Source organism: Callithrix jacchus, chromosome 11 (genome assembly GCF_049354715.1).
Source record: "Callithrix jacchus isolate 240 chromosome 11, calJac240_pri, whole genome shotgun sequence".
Classification (NCBI taxonomy): domain Eukaryota; kingdom Metazoa; phylum Chordata; class Mammalia; order Primates; family Cebidae; genus Callithrix; species Callithrix jacchus.
This window is the reverse complement of record NC_133512.1, coordinates 1269348-1288136: the sequence shown is the minus strand read 5'-3', so window position 1 is coordinate 1288136 and position 18789 is coordinate 1269348. Positions and strand designations below refer to the sequence as shown.

The window sequence follows — 18789 nt, the reverse complement described above, 5'->3', positions numbered from 1 at the left end:
TCTGTTCACCATAAATTATGAAGTCTTTGGTAATTCTATTGTAGCAGCAGGAAATGGACTATAAGATAAGGTAAAGGAATGTCATGTTTGTTTTTATTTTTTTAAATAAAGCCAAAACTTGGTTCTAAGCCTCGCTAGCTATGGTTAGGGGTAATAATTCTAATATTCATTTTTATTGGGGCTCTTTTTCCTTTCTACTGAATCATGCAAGGAAGTTAGCACTTACATATTCTTGAACACTGAAGAAAGAGCTGGCCTAGTCAGCGGTGACCACATTGTTGATATTCTCCATTTGTTCACAGATGTTCTACTTGGGACCTGGTCCTTTATGCTGTCAGATTCTGGTTCTACACTTGTCTGTGGTGGTGCTCACAGGATCCTTCCCCACTGACTGCATATTTAACTGTGGTGATGCCATGTCACCCTCCACTCCCTCCTCCTCAGCCCTGTTTTCCCAAAGCACTCACATGACTTCCCAGGCTCTGGGAATTCAAGCCTTAGGGGAAGGACAAGTCTCTCTTCCTCTTGTTGCATCAGTGTCCAGCTTGTCTTCCTCTTGCTCAATCTCTCCTAAAATATTGTCCTGTTAAAACTTCCTTTAGGGTGACAGAAACCAGCCCTCAAGGATGCAGACAGAGCCCAGCTGGCTTTATCTTGAGAGTGGCTGGGAAGAAGCCCGAATTCTTTTGGCTGTTGAGTTCACTGCAACACCCATTCCCCCAACCTTTGAATTAAAAGTATGAGACCAATTTAATTTGTGAATAACTCACTCTATTCCAGAATTTATTTAGTCATTCAGGAAAGAAAAGTGAGCAGCAGACTTTGAACACTCTTGACTGCAACCTGCCATAAGAAACACACTTCTAGCCAGAATGATCAAGAAAATAACGAAGGGACAAATTATAAGCATTAGGAATGACACGGGCGACATTAATATGGATCTTGGTATCACATGTGTATATGTGCACATATGTGTGCCCACATTTGTGGCAAATTGATCAACTGTTACAATAAAATTAAGACTTGAAAACATAAAGAGGAGAGAGTTCTGTACTGTAGTGAGGAGGCTTCGGTTCCAGTTATAGCTCTGATAATGATTTTGAGCAGGTCTATAAACTGCTGGGGGTGGGGTCAGTTTTATTATCTATAAAAGAGTCTAACAGATCTGCACTCATGGGCTCTGAGGCCCAAAAGGAATCAAGTATGTGAAATCACCATATGAACTCTATAGTTCCAGTTACATATGACATAGTTTTCTTATAGGTGTTGTCATTAGTGGAGCGTGGCCATAGCTTTTCGTCAAATAGTTTTGAAAGCCTATCCAACCAAGCATATCCTATGCTTGAGGTTCTTCATATTTTCCTTTTGAACTTTATTTATTTATTTTTGAGACGGAGTTTCGCTCTTGTTACCCAGACTGGAGTGCAACAGCGCAATCTCGGCTCACCGCAACCTCCGCCTCCTGGGTTCAGGCAATTCTCCTGCCTCAGCCTCCCGAGTAGCTGGGATTACAGGCCCACACCAACATGCCCAGCTAATTTTTTGTATTTTTAGTAGAGACGGGGTTTCACCATGTTGACCAGGATGGTCTTGATCTCTTGACCTCGTGATCCACCCGCCTCGGCCTCCCAACGTGCTGGGATTACAGGCGTGAGCAGTTGACCATATGAAAAGAGGTAGAAATTTCAATAATGTTTTCCTCCTGCTGGGCTTCTTCATGCCTACCAAGAGAAGGTTTTGATTTCTGCCTTTTGCATCTGCATACTCCGAGGAGCCAAGAGGTAGAGATTTTTAACTTGCGTAGTTGAGCAATAACTTGCATATAAAAGTGCTTTCCCCATATGGTCCAGGAAGTCCTAGTGAGATGAGGAGTGTTAACACTCTGGACGCTGATTGCCATAAAATGGTCTACAGGGTGCTGTGGATGAACTTGTCCAGAGATGTGACTAAAACTCTGGGAAGAAATGACCATGTGATTATAAGGGACACAAGCTTTATGATTGCATAAATTTGTAGTTCTAAGCAATAGCAAAAGGGAACAAAAATTATCTAATCGGGAATGTGGACTGAAAAGGCTTTCAGACCGACTTCCCGTGTTCTGGCTTCTCACTCTCTAGCTCACTGCTTCCTCAGCTTCCAGATTTTCAAGGTTACTGCATCTTCTGTGGTTTCCAGCAGCTCATCATTTCTCTCTCCCCAGGTGGTGGAATCAGGAGAGGAAAGTACAGGTGGCAGAACAATTCTGGCACCTTCTCTTTTGCTGTTTTACATATGTATGCACCTATTACGAGCAGCCCCCCTGCCATTTGGGAAGGTCATTAAGGTGTTTACTTGGAATAAATCTGACAAACCCCTGCCTGGTTCTCGGTTATTATGATTCGTCAGCTTTGATCAGAGGCAGTAAGGACGCTCTTCTCTTAGTCTCCTGAGAACAGCAGGTGTATGATCTTACGGGATTTTCTGAGTACAGTTAGAAGCATCCTTTGGCAATGAGGTCAGTATAGCTCTGTGCTGGAAGGAAGAGAAGTACATCCAATATTCCACAAATTGAATAGCATATGAGCACCACATTACAATTGTAGGCACAGAAATAAAAGGGGAAATGGGTTGACTAAGATGCTATCAAATAATCACATGAAGTTTCAAAGCACCCTGCAGCTCCATCCCAGGGAAAGGTCATATTTAAGGACAAAACCTTAATTGTGCTATGCATTCCAATGTTTTAGGAATCCTAACGGTTTGGTCTAAGAAAATTCTTTTTTAAAATTCCTCATTGTTTCTCTTTGTAGTATCCCAATTTCCTGAGATTTTTCTCGTGCTTGAGTAGACCTCTCTCACCTATGCCATTTTTTCTCTGCCATCTTGGTCCCTTAGTCATGCACAACTGTGTGTGATGGATTCCTGACAAGTCACATCTTTACACTGGGCATATAAAAGTGCTTTGGGGGTAGAATTCTTGCCTCTGATGACAGTTCTTTTCAGAATCTGCTCATACAGTTTTCATTCTTTCTTTCCTCAGAGAGCTGGGGACAAAGAAGAAGCTAAAAGAGGTAATTGGGGAAGGAAGTTAAAGTCTCCTACATTTATAATTGTATCCCATAATGATTAAGCTGTTACACTATTGCTGACCAGCTATTTGGCCTAAACTTGCTGGCATTTTGTTTTATCTTTTCTTTTTTTAATTTTAAGTTACGTGATACATGTGAAGAATGTGCAGGTTTGTTATATAGGTATACATGTGCCATGGTAGTTTTCTGCACCTATCAGCTGGTCATCTAGGATTGAAACCTCGCATGTATTAGCTGTTTGTTTTGATGTTCTCCCTCCCTTGCACCCATCCCCCAACAGGCTCTGATGTGTATTGTTCCCTCCCTGTTTCCCTGTGCTCTCATTGTTCAACTCCCACTTATGAGTGAGAGCATGCAGTGTTTGGTTTTCTGTTCCTGTTTTAGTTTGCTGAGGATGATGGCTTCCAGCTTTATCCATGTCCCAACAAAGAACATGATCTCATTTTTTATGGCTGCATAGTATTCCATGATGTATATGTACCACATTTTCTTTATCCAGTCTATCATTGATGGGCATTTGGGTTGGTTCCATGTCTTTGGTATTGTAAGTAGTGCTGCACTAAACATATGTGTGCATGTGTCTTTACAGTGGAATGATTTATATGCCTTTGGGTATATACGCAGTAATGGGATTGCTGTGTCAAATGGCATTTCTGGTTCCAGAACCTTGAGGAATCACATTGTCTTCCACAATGGTTGAACTAGTTTACATTTCCACCAACACTGTTCCTATTTCTCCATAGCCTAGCTGGCATTTATTATTTCTTGGCTTTTTAATTGCCATTCAGACTGGCATGAGATGGTATCTCATTGTGGTTTTGATGTGCATTTCTCTAATGATCAGTGATGTTGAGATTTTTTTTCATATGTTTGTTGGCTGCATAAATGTCTTCTTTTGAGGAGTGTCAGTTCATATCCTTTGCCCACTTTTTGATGGGATTGTGTGTTTTATTCTTGTAAATGTGTCTAACTTCCTTGTAGAATCTGGATATTAGACATTTGTCAGATGGGTGGATTGCAAAGATTTTTCTCCCATTCTGTAGGCTGCCTGTTCACTCTGATACCAGGTTCTTAGACATTTGTCAGATGGGTAGATTGCAAAGATTTTTCTCCCATTCTGTAGGCTGCCTGTTCACTCTGATACCAGGTTCTTAGACATTTGTCAGATGGGTAGATTGCAAAGATTTTTCTCCCATTCTGTAGGCTGCCTGTTCACTCTGATACCAGGTTCTTAGACATTTGTCAGATGGGTAGATTGCAAAGATTTTTCTCCCATTCTGTAGGCTGCCTGTTCACTCTGATACCAGATTCTTAGACATTTGTCAGATGGGTAGATTGCAAAGATTTTTCTCCCATTCTGTAGGCTGCCTGTTCACTCTGATACCAGGTTCTTTTGCTGCACAGAAACTCTTTAGTTTAATTAGATCCTGTTTGTCAATCTTAGCTTGTGCTGCAATTGCCTTTGGCATTTTGTCATGGTGACTTTGCACACGCCTATATCCTGAATGGTATCGCATAGGTTTTCTTCTAGAGTTTTTATGGTTTTGAGCTTTACATTTACATTTCGTCTATCTTGAGTTAATTTTTGTGTAAGGTATAAGGAAGGGATCCAGATTCTGTTTTCTGCATATGGCTAGCCATATGGCCATTTTCACAATTTTTATTCTTCCTCTCCATGAGGATGAAATGTTTTTCCATTTGTTTGTATCATTTCTTATTTCTTTGAGCAGTGGTTTGCAGTTTTGCTCGAAGAGCTCCTTCATGTCCCTTGGTAGCTGTATTCCTAGGCGTGTATTCTCTTTGCAGCAATTGTGAATGGTAGCTCATCCACAATTTGGCTCTCTGCTTGTCTGTGGTTGGTGTATAGGATTGTCTTTTCTCATTAAGACTATGTAGTCTCATGGATTTTAGATATTAGAAATATAATAAGCTCAATTTTGCAAATCTCGATTAAAATTTTTCTCAGAAAATATACTTTCTGAATAGGGAAAAACAACTACTGCTAATCTCATTTCTGAATATCGATGGAGAAATTCTAAAAGCATTATCAAATTGACTCTAGCTGTATCATGATCAAGAAAATATGCCAGAAATTCAAGGATGGTTTGGTATTAGAAATTTATTTCATTGCTAGATAAATTGATTTTAAAAGGCAATGTTTATTACTAAGTACATCTCATAAAATTCGGAATAAAAGGATAGCGATTTTTAAGAAACAAAGGATAGTAATGAGGGACGATTTTTGCTATTAGAAAAGTATATTATCAAACTATAATGATGAAAACACTGCACAGATTCAGGTATAGGCAGACAGAGATTAATAAAACAATAAAAAGCCCAGATAGATAAATGGATCTATCTATTTATCTATCTGTCTATGGACAAACTATGTGTGTGTGTGTGTGTGTGTGTGTGTGTGTGTGTGTGTGTGTGCACGTGTATATATATATATAATCCATGAGACTAAATAGTCCTAATGAGAAAAGATAATCCTATATACCAACAATAGACACACTATCTCTCTACAGACACACAGACGCGCGCGCACACACACACACACACACACACACACACACACGCACCCCTTAAATATCACTCTTCCCTGGGGTAGAACTACAGGGTGCTTTAAAACTTCATGTGATGATTTGATAGCATCTTAGTCAACCCATTTCTCCTTTTATTTCTGCACCTATAACTGATGGGGGTGCTCATATGCTATTCAATTTGTAGAAGATTTGAGGCACTTACCTTCCTTCTAGTACAGAGCTATACCTACCTCAGTGCCAAAGGATGATCTTAAATGTACTCAGAAAACCCCCTAAGATAATACACCTGATGTTCTCAGAGGAATAGGAGGAGTGTGTCTTTACTGCCTTGGATCAAAGCTGAAGGATCATAATGACCAAGAAGCAGGCAGGGGTTTGACACACACACATGCACACACACACACAGACACACACATATATGTGTCACACACACACACACACACGTATGTTTTCTATATAATCAGGAAAGCTTTTTATGGCTAGGAATAGTGGCTCCTGCCTGTAATCCCAATATTTTGGGAGGCTGGGGCAGGGTAGGAGAATTGCTTGAGGGTGGGATTATAAGACCGGCCTGGGCAACATAACAAAATCCATCACTAAAAAAAGAAACCCAGCTAGGTGTAGTGGCATGTGTCTGTAGTCCTATCTAATTGTAAGGCTGAGGCAGAAGGATCGCTTGAGGCCAGTGTTCCCGTGAGCTCTGATTGTGTCACTGCATTCCAGCCTGAGCTACAGAGTGAGAGCCTGTCTCAAAGAAACAAACAAACAAAAAACAAAAAAATAAAACTAAAAGAAGGCTTTTATAATTGGTGGGGAAGGGATAGTTATCTCAGTAAAATGTGCTGTGGCCATTGGCAAAACATTTGTCAAAAATGAAGTTGGATCACTTGTCATTCACGTAATAAACTTTGGAGAAAAATGTAAAAAGAAGAGTAGACGGAGGAAGGAAGAAGATGAAGAAAGACAAAGAAGGGAAGAGGGAAATAACCTATGGAAGCAGGAGAGAGAGAAAACATCATTTTGGAGGTAAGAAAGGCTTAGTAGTGGGGCTCTCCAGCAATCTGAGGTGAGTGCCTGAAGTCCTGGGAAATCCACAGGAGATCTCATGTGCATCTTGAGAGAGACACATGCTTTTCAATACAGGGATTCCCTTATGATTCTCAGTGTGTTTAGGAAGTTGAGGTTGCTAATGGCACATCTGTTTGGAAACAGAAATATGGTTTCACAATTGAAGGATAATATTGCCATAAATGAGTTAAGGCAAAATTGTAAGTAACTCTCACTCTGGGTGAAGATACCAAGATGAGACTGGGGGGACATCAGGGAAAAGCAGCTTGATTTATTTGACCATCTGTATTATCTTGTAGAGTGGAAAGCAGGTAATTGATGTGGATTTCTGACTGAATTTTGTTTTGTCTACCCTTCTTCTGCCCTTTAAGCCAGTGTGAATTATGCTCTCATGGCATATGAATCATATGCTGATTCATAAAGTGAATCACGTAGTAGGGGTACACCTTCAGCATTTCCAAGCTTTTTTTGCTCGCAATCTGCCTTCTTAGCTCTGAACTTAGTTCTGGCTGCTGTTAGACTATGGTTCAAAGGTCTCCTGGTCTGAATCTCAGTTTCCCCAACAGACATTTACCTGGTGGGCTTCTGTCTCCCAACACTTCCGTGGTTCCAGAAGAACCCAAATCCCAACCATGGTTCCACAATCTCAGGATAATTGGTTGTGATCAAGCTATCTTTACCTGCTACTTCATCCTACCTGTTTCCTGCACCATCTCTTGATGGGGGAAGGATTCTGACAAGTTTAATATAACAAATTAAAATGCTATGAATGTGGTACTATTCTTTAGAAGATTTTAGAATCTATGTTCAAACCTACTGTCTTTAGTGTCTCAGAAACAGATCCTTATCATCACTTCACATCTGCTCCTCTGCTCAAAGCTTAAAAATCTAGGGATGGTGAAGTAGTTATATAATTTTGGTACTTACTGATTTAATTTCCTTATATTTTTTCAGGCTTTTAAGAGTTTGGACCTTATGAGCCTGATTTGGAAAATGCCCTTGAGTTTTCTCTTGAACAGAGACAGGAAGACCTGTGTCTTGAAGGATGGGAATAGCTCTTCACTCTCAGAAGCCCTGTTTTGCCATCTGGTTTATGTGAAACGCTCTTCCCTGCTGTGGTGTGTGTGAAGGGCCTCACTATCGAGTTTAATTTGTGTCAGTCCACTGCCTCCCCTTGCATTCCCTAACAGCACCCACGAAGCTTTGCAAGAGTGTGTTCAACGTGAGATATTTTACTGGTAGCCAATGTGTAGTTGTGCTTAGAGCTGCTCTGGAGTTTTTGAAATTTCTCTGGGGAGTTCAAGGAGAATTTAAGTTTCTCTTCAGACAATTAAAGTCATCTTCTAATAAGCTCAGTTGCTACTTGCTACCTGCCTCTGATCTCAGAATGCAATGCTTGGAAAACACCATCCATCTCTGGGGCTTCATCAAGGGGAACTCTCTGAAAGGCTGCTTGGTTGGCAGAAGTACCACCTTGAGGGATGATGATTACTGACACCTTGTTAGAGAGGTGCATAGATTGAGGTTAGTTCTTCAGTGATATAGTTTGGCTGTGTCCCCACCCAAATCTCATCTCCCACAATTCCTACATGCCATGGGAGGAACCCAGTGGGAGGTGATTGAATTATGGAAGTGGGTCTTTCCTGTGCTATTCTCATGATAGTGAATAAGTCTCATGAGATCTGATGGTTTTAAAAATGGAGGCCACCAGCCAAGGCCTAATGTCCTAGAGGAAAGGCCCGTGCATGGAAAGAAGATCAGCACACTCCTGTGAGGGGTCAGGAAGTAAATATTTTAGGCTTTCTGGGACATACAGTCTCTGTGGCAACCACTTGAGTCTGCTGATGTAGTGTGAGAGCCACTACAGACCATTTCCATGGTTGGATTCCAAAATATGTTATTTACAAAAGCAGTAGCAGGCTGTGTTTGACCCATGGCCTTAGTTTGTCTACTCCTGAGCTAGAGGAACGCTAGAGGTCTCTTCCAACTCCAAAATGCTGTTATTCTCTGAATTAAAAAAATCATCTCTTTCAAGTATATCTAAGTTGAACATCCCAAGTCCAAGCACAGATATAGTATATTTCACTTTGAATTTATTAAAAACTCTGTTGACCAAGTGAGCTCTTTGTTTCATCTTGACTGTGCAATATTTTTTAAATAATAGCTTCTCAGAAAACATATGTTTATGCTGTGAAAATCTTTAAAAACACTTCAGAGGCTCTCTTCCCTCTAAAGAAAAGACAGACCACCTGTTTTCCCACCAAGCAGAGACAGCAGCCATGGGGAAGACTTTGCTGAATAGCAAGTACCAAAATCTCTGCTGTGGCCCTTACAGACTTCTTCATTTAGAGTGATTCTCAGCTGGGGACAGTGTTGCCTCCCAGGGACATCTGACCATGTCTGGAGACATTTGGTGGTGTCGTGACTGGGGAGCTACTTCTGGTACCTAGTGGATAGGGGCCAGGATGTGGCTAAACATCTTGTAATGCACAGGACAGCCCCCACAACCCAGAATTATCCGATTTAAAACATCAGTAGTGCTGAGGTTGAGAAATCCCAATTCAGACCTATTAGATGGGCTCTCTGTGTTTTTTTTTTTTTTTTTTCCAAAAAACGAATCTGGAATCAAAAATGGGTTCTATTTTGCCATCTTTTCCTTTGCTCAGTGATAAACATCTGTCCATACATATAAATCCATCTCTCTCTGATTATCAAAGCCTATGTTATCCCTTTCTTCATATGGCTGTGCCGTGATTTAAATAGCCTTTTAAAACATTTTCAAATATTTAGTTTTTATCTAGTTTTTCTGGCCATTATAACAACACTGTGAGGAGATCTCTTGTCATAAATATCAGTACATTTGTTAATTTTGTGTACTGTGACTCATCCTGTGCCCAGAGAAGGTTGGGCACTCAGTAAATGTACCTCAATGCTGAACTTCCATTTTTCTTCATTTCTTTGCTCCTACAGGATTTGTGGCCAATTTTATGCACGTTCTTTTGGCCAAAGGTCCTTATTTTACCTCAAGTCCTGGAATGAGGGTCGGATGAGTCAGAATATATATGTGCCAGGCGTAAGGCTGAACTGACAAGAAGGCACGAATATTGGCACAGAAGCTTGTGTTAGCTGGCACGCTGTACTGAGTGACTCAGATACCATTTCCAATCTCCATGCTCTGGCACTACGTGCAGGCCTGGGTCTGTAGGCATGGACCAGGCCAAAGGGCACCTGGGCTTATGTGTGACAGTGTGGAACACAGGAGGAAACCATGGCTAGATTTTTCAAACATGAACGTTTATGTAGTGCACCTTACACACTTACTAGAACAAGGGAGGAATAATTTCATATGGGTTTTTTGTTAATTGTTGGTCTTTATCATGATACATGTATGAAATTAAGTATCTAGAAAATGTTTTGGGAATGACTGAGGTTGTGTAGTCTGAATCTCTTGAATGTTCTTCTGGAATTATGGCCTGGGAAACACTCTTAACTTTCACTGTGTCCTGGATGGAGTTTCTAATTTTTTAATTTTTTTCTATTTCTGCTTCTCTCTGTGTGTGTTTTTTTCTCTGCTCTGTGGAAGATTTTCTCAATCTATATTACAGTGTTTTAATTGCTTTTATCATATTCTTAATTTCCAAGACTTCCTTTTTATTCCCTTCTCTTATGAAGGTAAATGTGATGGTTTTTGTTGTTTTGTTGTTGTAGACAACATATAATTAGGTCTTGCCTTTTTTTTGATCTTGATTTTTTATCCATGCTGACAGTCTCTGTTTTTAAATTAGCACATTTAAGTCACTCACATTTAAAGTGATTACTGATTACTGAGATAGTTGGATTAATGTCTACTGTATTTGTAACTCTTTTTTACATATCTTTCTTTGTTTCATTTTTCTCTTCCATCATTTTTTGTCTTCTCTGGTTTTAATGTAGAATTTTACATAATTTTATTTCTTATCTTAGTATATTAATTATGCTTAAAAATTTCTTTTTGATTGCCCTAGAATTTGCACTATACATATACAATGAATCCAAGTCCACATTTAAATAACACTCCACTGCTTCATGATTATAATAAAGGATTCCCTCCTGTTCCTTATAACATTGCTGTTATTCATTTCGCTTTTTCATAAGCCATGACCCTTAAATATATGATGACTATTACTACTTTTAACAAACTTTTATTTAATAATTAAGAAAACAATTTTATTTGGTCTTCATTTATTTCTTTTTAATTCTTCCTTTCCTTATGTAGATCTCATTTTGACTTTCATAATTTTCCTTCTTTCTGAAGAAATTCTTTTAACTTTTCTTGAAAGGTAGATCTACTAGTAATAAATTAACTCGATTTTTGTTCACATGAGAAAGTCTATTTCTTCACTTTTGAAGAATAATTTTGCTGGCTACAGAATTCTAAGTTGGTATTTTTTGACTTTTTTGGCCTTTTTACATTCAGTGCTTTAAATATCTTACTCTTCTTTCTTCTTGCTTACATGGCTTCGATGAGAAGTCTAGTGCAATTCTTATCCTTGTTCCACGGTGGGAACAGCCATTATTACTTTAAATTCATTCCCTCCCTCCCTACCTTGCTCCCTCCTTCCTTCCCTCCCTTCCTCCCTCCAGCCTGCTAACCCTCCTTCCATTTGTCTCTTTGTCTCTTTCTCTTTTCTTCTCCTGGTATTCTTGCTACACATATATTATCCCTTTTGTAATTGTCCTATGTTCTTGTATACTCTGTTCTGTCTTTTAAATTCATTTTTCTCTTTACATTTCAGCTTTGAAAGTTTCTAGTGACATACATACATTTGAGCTCACTGATTCTTTTCTTGGCCATGTTTACGCTGTTGATGAGTTCATCAATAGGATTTTTCATTTCTTTTACATTGTTTTTAAAAAATTTATTTCTAGCATTTCCTTTTGATTTTGTTTTCTTAGGGTTTCCATCTCTCTGCTTACATTATCCATCTATTTTTGCATACTGTCCACTTTTTTCCTAAAAGCCATTAGTACATTAATTTTAGTTATTTGAAATTCTCCGTCTGGTAATTGCAAAATCTCTGCCATATTTGACTCTGGTTTTTATACTTTATTGCTTCAGATAGTGTTTTTTGTCTTTTAGCATGGCTGATAATTTTTTGTTGAAAGCCAACCTGATATGGTGTATCAGGTAAAAGAATTGATATGGAGTCGAATTCTAAGGCCTAATTCTTGAGCAGTTGGGTTGTGTTTATTGTAGCTAGAATTTCCTCTACTGTTCTTGCTTCTGACTCTGCTGTTGTCTTTGAGTTTTCTTAAATGTGGTCTGAGGCTTGGTGTTCTTTGAGCTAAGTCCCCTGTTATAATACAGGAGCCTGTTGGTGGTAAAGCATGGAGGATGGTGGTTTTTTTAAAGTTTCTACCTCTTTAAAAAATCTCTTTCCTCTCAGCTTCTTCCCTTTCCCACTTCTCTCTGTCTGTGTCTCTTTAATCTCCATCTGTTTCTTCACAGATTTTTGTCAAATGTCTGGCATTTCCTGACTGCTCATGTTTGAGAGAAGGATACCAGAACTCCAGTTGTAAATCTGGGCATAGAGGCTTGCACCTTTGACACCAGTACTTTGGGAGGCTGAGGCAGTAGTATTGCTTGAGGCCAGGGACATGAAACCAGCCTGGGCAATGTAGCAAGACCCAATCTCTACAGAAAATAAAAAATTAGCTGAGTGTAGTGGCATAAGCTTGCAAGTCCCAGCTACTTGGAAGGCTGAGGCAGGAGGATTGTTTGGGCCCAAGAGGTCGAGGCTGTGGTGAGCTGTGATTACACCATTGCACTCCAGCCTGGGGACCAGAGCAAGACCTTGTCTCTAAAAAGAAGAAAATTAAATACAGATAAGTAAAACTCCAGTTGTAAGATCCATACATGGGTAGGGAGAAAATGGTGAAGGTGGTTCTTATTGGTTGTGTGCTTCTCTGTTATCTAGCTAAGTTGTTTTGGGGCAGAATTTCTAACAGCAATACAGTTGATCTTTTTTCTTGGGCTGGTCTAACTTGCTAAGAAAAGAATTTTCCGACCAGGTGTGATGGCTCACACCTATAATTCTAGCACTTCAGGAGGCCAAGGCAGGAGGATTGCTTGAACCCAGGAGTTTGAGACTAGACTGGGCAACATGGCAAAGCCCTGTCTCTATAAAAATATATAAAAATTATCCAGGTGTGGTGGTACATCCCTGTAGTCCCAGCTACTTGGGAGACTGAGGCAGGAGGATGGATTGAGCCTGGGAGATCCAGGCTGAACGGAAGCTGAATGTTTATCTGCCAACATTCTGGGAGCTAAAGGGGAAGAGTACTGTATGTCCTTTCTCCCTCCAGAGTTAGTCTACTTTATTTTCTCCAAAGACTAAACTTTCAGTCTTACTGGGATAAGGGAATTGTCTATATAGATGGAACAGGTCAGTAAACCTTGATATCTGATTCTTAAAGTCAGATTTTCCCTCAATTTTCCTATTTCCGCATTTCTCTTCCAGAGGGCCGTGTTGCTAACCAGTTACTGTGCATTTAAGGACTGTTCCATGGTTATTACTCATCTCTCTGCTTGTCAGTTTCCTAAATATTGTCGCTATTGTATCTTTTCTCATCTCTTTGTTTTTCCAGGCTTATCCCTTAAAAAAAGAAAATTATCTCATGTCCCTTTTATTGGAAATTTAGGAGGGGTAAGTGTGGTTTCATCCACCACCATTAGCTAGAAATGTGCCTTTGTCTCCATTTCCTGTCATCCCATTGGTCAAGGCAACCATGGAATTTTTGAGCATGTTGAGATCTTTTGTGGTTTGACCCTTATTGTCACCAGCTTGGGAAACATGAAGTTTTTAACCACAATTCATATGGGAGGACTTTGGCAGGTTCTTGGAGCTAAAAATACATATATCTATGTTTTTCCTGAAGCCTTGGGGAGGAAAACCAAGTTGAGTTCAGATCTCAAAGAGATCTTTGAAGGGTTCTTTCTGCCATGCATTTGAAGTGGATCCTTAGTCACTTGTATTTTTGATGTGACCAGTATAAATTGAATGATGAGTCACAATTCAGTTTTTGGTCCTTTTTATTTTATATTAATGTGGATTTATCAAAACAATGTACATGCATGTAGCACTGTAAATACATACATACATACAATATACATGCATGTTGCTTTCTTAAGTTCAGACATAATCCATTGCCTCCTATTCTGGTAAACAAAGATTGTTTCCTTACACCACCAATCCCATTTCCCCACTCTGTATCCTCTCAGTGTGTTTACATTAGACATTGGCCTCCATCATCAATATTTAGTGTGTAAATTATTTTGACATGGGACCCCAAAAACCAGAAAATTCAAGTCAGGAGAAAAGTCAAGTGGAGCCCTGGGGACAGCATATCCTCTATTGCTTCCTGAAAAAAGGGATACTTTTCTTTTTTGAAACCTTGCATGTCTTAAAATGTCTTTATTCTACCCTTATATTTGTTTGAGATTTTGGCTAGGCATAGAGCTCCAGGTTAAGAAATATTTTTCTCAAAACAAGCATTGCTTTTGGGTTTTCGTATTATAATTGAGAAGTATGATTCTCACTGATTCCAATTCTTTTTATGCCAACTGAACTTTTTTCACCTTCTCTGGAAACTTCTTGGCATGTTCTCTCTAGTTCTGGTGTTCTGAAGTTTCATGATGTTTTACCGTGATGTGTGTCCTGTTTCTTTTTATGCTGGGTAGTGTGAAGACCCTTTTAATCTGGGAAGTTATGTCTAATTCTGGGAAATGTTACTGCATTATTCCTCTGATAATTTATTTCTTTCTATTCTCACTTTGCTCTCTCTGGAACTAATCTCAGACAGATGTCTGAGCTTAATTGATTGTTCTCTCATTTTTAAAGATCTTTTGTATTTTTTTCAATGTCTTTGTCTTTTTGTCTTTGTTAGACTTTTTTCAAGCTCATCTCTACCCTTTGTGTTGAATCTTTTTCTTTTGTCTAATATACTTTTCATTTCTAATAGCTCTCTCATTCTCTTTTCCCATTATTTGGGTAGTGTCCTATTCTTGTTTCTTCTCTGCAATATTTTATCTTATCATTGTAGATATCAGTCACTCTTTTTCTCTAAAACTTTCATCTCTTCCCTGCATTGTATTGGTTTTTCTTCCAGGTTCCTTTTTATTATTTGTTTTTGACTCATGTCATTTAGAAGGCTTTTCTTAAATGCATGACAATCAGTGTCCATTTGTATTTAAGAGCATTAAAAGCTGACAGCAACCCCTCTCTACTTAAGTGTGAGTGCATTTTGCCAGTTGCTGGGCTTTCCTGTTTCCTGTAGGGCAACTGGGCAGCTTTTTATTCGGCCTCTTTTTGGAGAATCACAAATGGTACATAGTGTTATTTTCTCTGGAGTGCCTCAATTTCTCAAGGGAAGAATGTTTTAGTCTGCTATCTGGGCATCGGTGGGTGGGAGGCGTATCTGTGTAGCTGCCAGCATCCCAGGCATGGGGATGCAGGCTAAGACCTCTGTCCTCCACTCTGTCCTCACCCCTACCTTCCACTGAACTTAATTCCTTCATGTCCTGGGGTTTTCTCAGGGTTCTGCAGGATGAACCAACTCACTCTTACTTAGCAGGGTATGGAATTTAGATTATAGCATTTTCTTCTTTGGTAGAATAGCCATGTTTTACCTTCTCCCCTCCCTTTTCTGCTTCCAAATATCTGTTGAAATTTCTCACCCTCTAATGTCTTCACCACATTCTTTTTGTCTTTTTATCCTCATAGGATATTGCATGAGGTAGATGAGGGCATAAAACCCTGGACCTATTTGACTGTTATTTAATTGGCATCTTCTGTGCCTGTGCTTTTAGCCCAAGCAAGTTTCCCTTATTTATAAGTGGCAGCTGAGTTTCAGCTGGCCAAAGCAGAAGCCTCTCTCCCTATTGAATAGAAAGTGGTTTTCTGTGGCTTGTTATGTACTCCTAAGCCATCTGGGGAAGCCTCTCAATTCTGACTTCTCAGTCTATGAAGCGATGCCACCAAGGCCAAGGGAAAGCTGAGAGGCCTCCGTGTATGCATGTACAGAGTGCAAAATGTCCATAATAAACAGCTTCTCCATGGCCTGCTCTTGGCAGTAGGCAAGTGCCAGTGCCTCTTCCATTAGTCTCCAGGAGACAACACTAGGAACACAAAGGCTAAACAGCAGTCACCTCAAAAGTCATCCCTTGTGCCTTTGTCTACCATTTGGCAGCGTGCCATGCTGTAGAAGCAGTTGTGACTCCAGACCTCCCAGGAATGAATGCTACTTTTCCTGGACAGCTGTGTCTTCCTAGATAGGGAAGTAAGCAGGGAAGGGAACTGACATTGAAGGAGGCAGGCCTCATGCCAGGTGCTTCATATAGGTTTGCTAACCTCGTTCCTTCGACAACACTTTGAGGGTAGTATTATTACTCTCACTTCACAGATGAGGAAGCTGTTTCCGGGTGGTTAAATAGCCTGCCAAGGGCATGGCTGCTAAGTGGCAGAGTCAGGATTTGAACCCAAATATGCCAAGCAAAGAAACTAGTAGACCTCCAGTATACCACCTGGATGATGTTCTTGGGATGGTTTCTTTCTATTCCCAAAAACCCTCCAAGAAACCATACTCTTTGTTAAGTGTCTACGCAGGAAGCACTCAGTCGGCCATACCCTTTGTTAAGTGTCTACGCAGGAAGCACTCAGTCGGCCATACCCTTTGTTAAGTGTCTACCCAGGAAGCACTCAGTCGGCCATACTCTTTGTTAAGTGTCTACGCAGGAAGCACTCAGTCGGCCATACTCTTTAAGTGTCTACGCAGGAAGCACTCAGTCGGCCATACTCTTTGTTAAGTGTCTACGCAGGAAGCACTCAGTCGGCCATACCCTTTGTTAAGTGTCTACGCAGGAAGCACTCAGTCGGCCATACCCTTTGTTAAGTGTCTACCCAGGAAGCACTCAGTCGACCATACTCTTTGTTAAGTGTCTACGCAGGAAGCACTCAGCCAATGTGGTTTGAAGGAACAAACATGATGGAGGAAGGACTCTGCCTTTATGACTGCTCTAAGATCTTTAAGAATACTGATATCGTTTGAATGTTTTGTCCTCACCGAACCTCATGTTGAAATGTGACCTCCAGCGTTGAAGATGGGCCTAGTGGGAGATATTTGGGTCATGGGGACAGATCCCTCAAGAATGGCTTGGTACTATGCTCGTGGTAATAAGTGTGTTCTCATTCTATGAGATCATGTGAGATCTTGTTGTTTAAAGGAGCCTGGAATCTCTTGTTCTCTCCCTCACTCACTCAATTGCCATGTGACATGCTGGCTCCTCCTTCACCTTCCATCATGATTGTAACTTTCCTGAGGCCCCCACCAGAAGCAAATGCTGGCATCATGCTTCTACATCCTCAGGCACCTTTATAGAAATGCCCCACTACTTTGTACCAATTTTCTGTGTTAGTCTGTTTGTGTCACTATACAGGAATACCTGAGATTGGGAAATTTATAAAGAAAAAAGGTTTATTTTGGCTCACAGTTCTGCAGGCTAATAAGCCTTGTGCTATAATCTGCTCCTGGTGGTGCTTCAAGAAGCTTCTAATCATGGTGTAAGGCAAAGGGGAAGCTAGGATGTCACATGGTGAGAGTGGGAGCAGGAGAGAGAGAGGGCAGTTCTAGGCTCTTTTATACAACCAGCTTTCGAGTGAACTACCAGAGTGAGAACTCACTCATTACCACGGGGACAGCACCAAGTCATTCATGAGGGATCCACCCCCATGACCCAAAAATCTCCCAGCAGGCCCACCTCCAGCATTGGAGATTACATTTCAACATGAGATTTGGAGGGAACGAAACTTCTAAACCATGGAAAATACCTTGAATTGTAGATGATTGTTTCAAGGAATCCAGAAATCCAAATACACAACCAGCTTTCAATTGTCCTTGGCCAAGAAGTATATCTTGGGTATCTGATATTACCCAAACCAAAATTTTATCATGACTTTTAGGGTCTTGTGTGGAGAATCCTTGTGAGGACAGCTTTGCTGGTTGATGTCATGTCAGCGTTTGATGTGACATCAACTTTTCAATAATTTTCAAAAGAATGTTTTAGAAATGAACAAGGAAAAAACAACTTATATTGAGGAGGCAAGTGAATTTATATCTGGGTCTTGCTTCTTAATTTCCAGTACTGTGGTCCCATGTTTAGCAAGGGGGTTCAGTGTGGGAAGTGACATCAAATATGACCAAAACATTCAGTGGGTCTGATCTACTGTGCTGTGTGAAATTCCATTAGCTGTAGATGGTGAATTGAATCAACCCTTTCTTTTTTGAGATCGAATCTTGCTCTGACACCAGGCTGGAGTGCAGTGGTGCAATCTTGGTTCACTGCAACCTCCGCCTCCCGGTTCAAGTGATTCTTCCACCTCAGCCTCCCAAGTAGCTGGGACTACAGGCACATGCCGCCATGCCTGGCTAATTTTTGTATTTTTTAGTAAAGATGGGGTTTCACCATGTTGGTTAGGATGGTCTCAATCTCTGGACCTCATGATCCACCCGCCTTGGCCTCCCAAAGTGCTGGGATTACAGGTGTGAGCCACTGTGTCTGGCTGAATCAACACTTTCTTACAGGCATATTTGTCTAGTCCTCTTGTTTCCTCAGGCACATTTGTGTGAATACTATGGAAAACATGGAAACACATCTGGCCTTCAGTTGGGGTGGAGCTTGGGTCTAAATTGTTCATCAAAGAGAAACTAAGGAGCAGGAAAACAGGTGTATACATATCTGTGTGTGCATGTGTGCATATAGGTACACATGGTCATCTCCCACATTGCCTCAGATACCACTTGGTGTTCGAGCTTATTTATTGGGCTTTCTTTTTCTGGTAAGTAGGTAGGTTATGAAAGAGTCAGTCTAAATTAAAGGGGAAGGCTGATCAATGTTTGACTCTAAGAGCAGTTGCAATGCCTTAGCCAGGACTGAAGTAATTACATGGCTTTCTGAAAAATTCAAGTAAGATATCATCTTTACATTTTTCTTAATTTAGTAGAGATTGGTAGCTTGAAGCATATGGCATTAGTATGTAATTTAAGGGAAAGTAGATTAATATGCCACAAGG

At 40.3% G+C, this 18789-nt stretch overlaps 1 protein-coding gene across 11 annotated transcripts in view; it reads left to right on the top strand.

Moving 5' to 3' along the window:
• Positions 1 to 18789, top strand: part of PDE1C (phosphodiesterase 1C) — a 689353-nt gene that overhangs the window by 289746 nt on the left and 380818 nt on the right. The gene's annotated exons all lie outside the window — the stretch shown is intronic.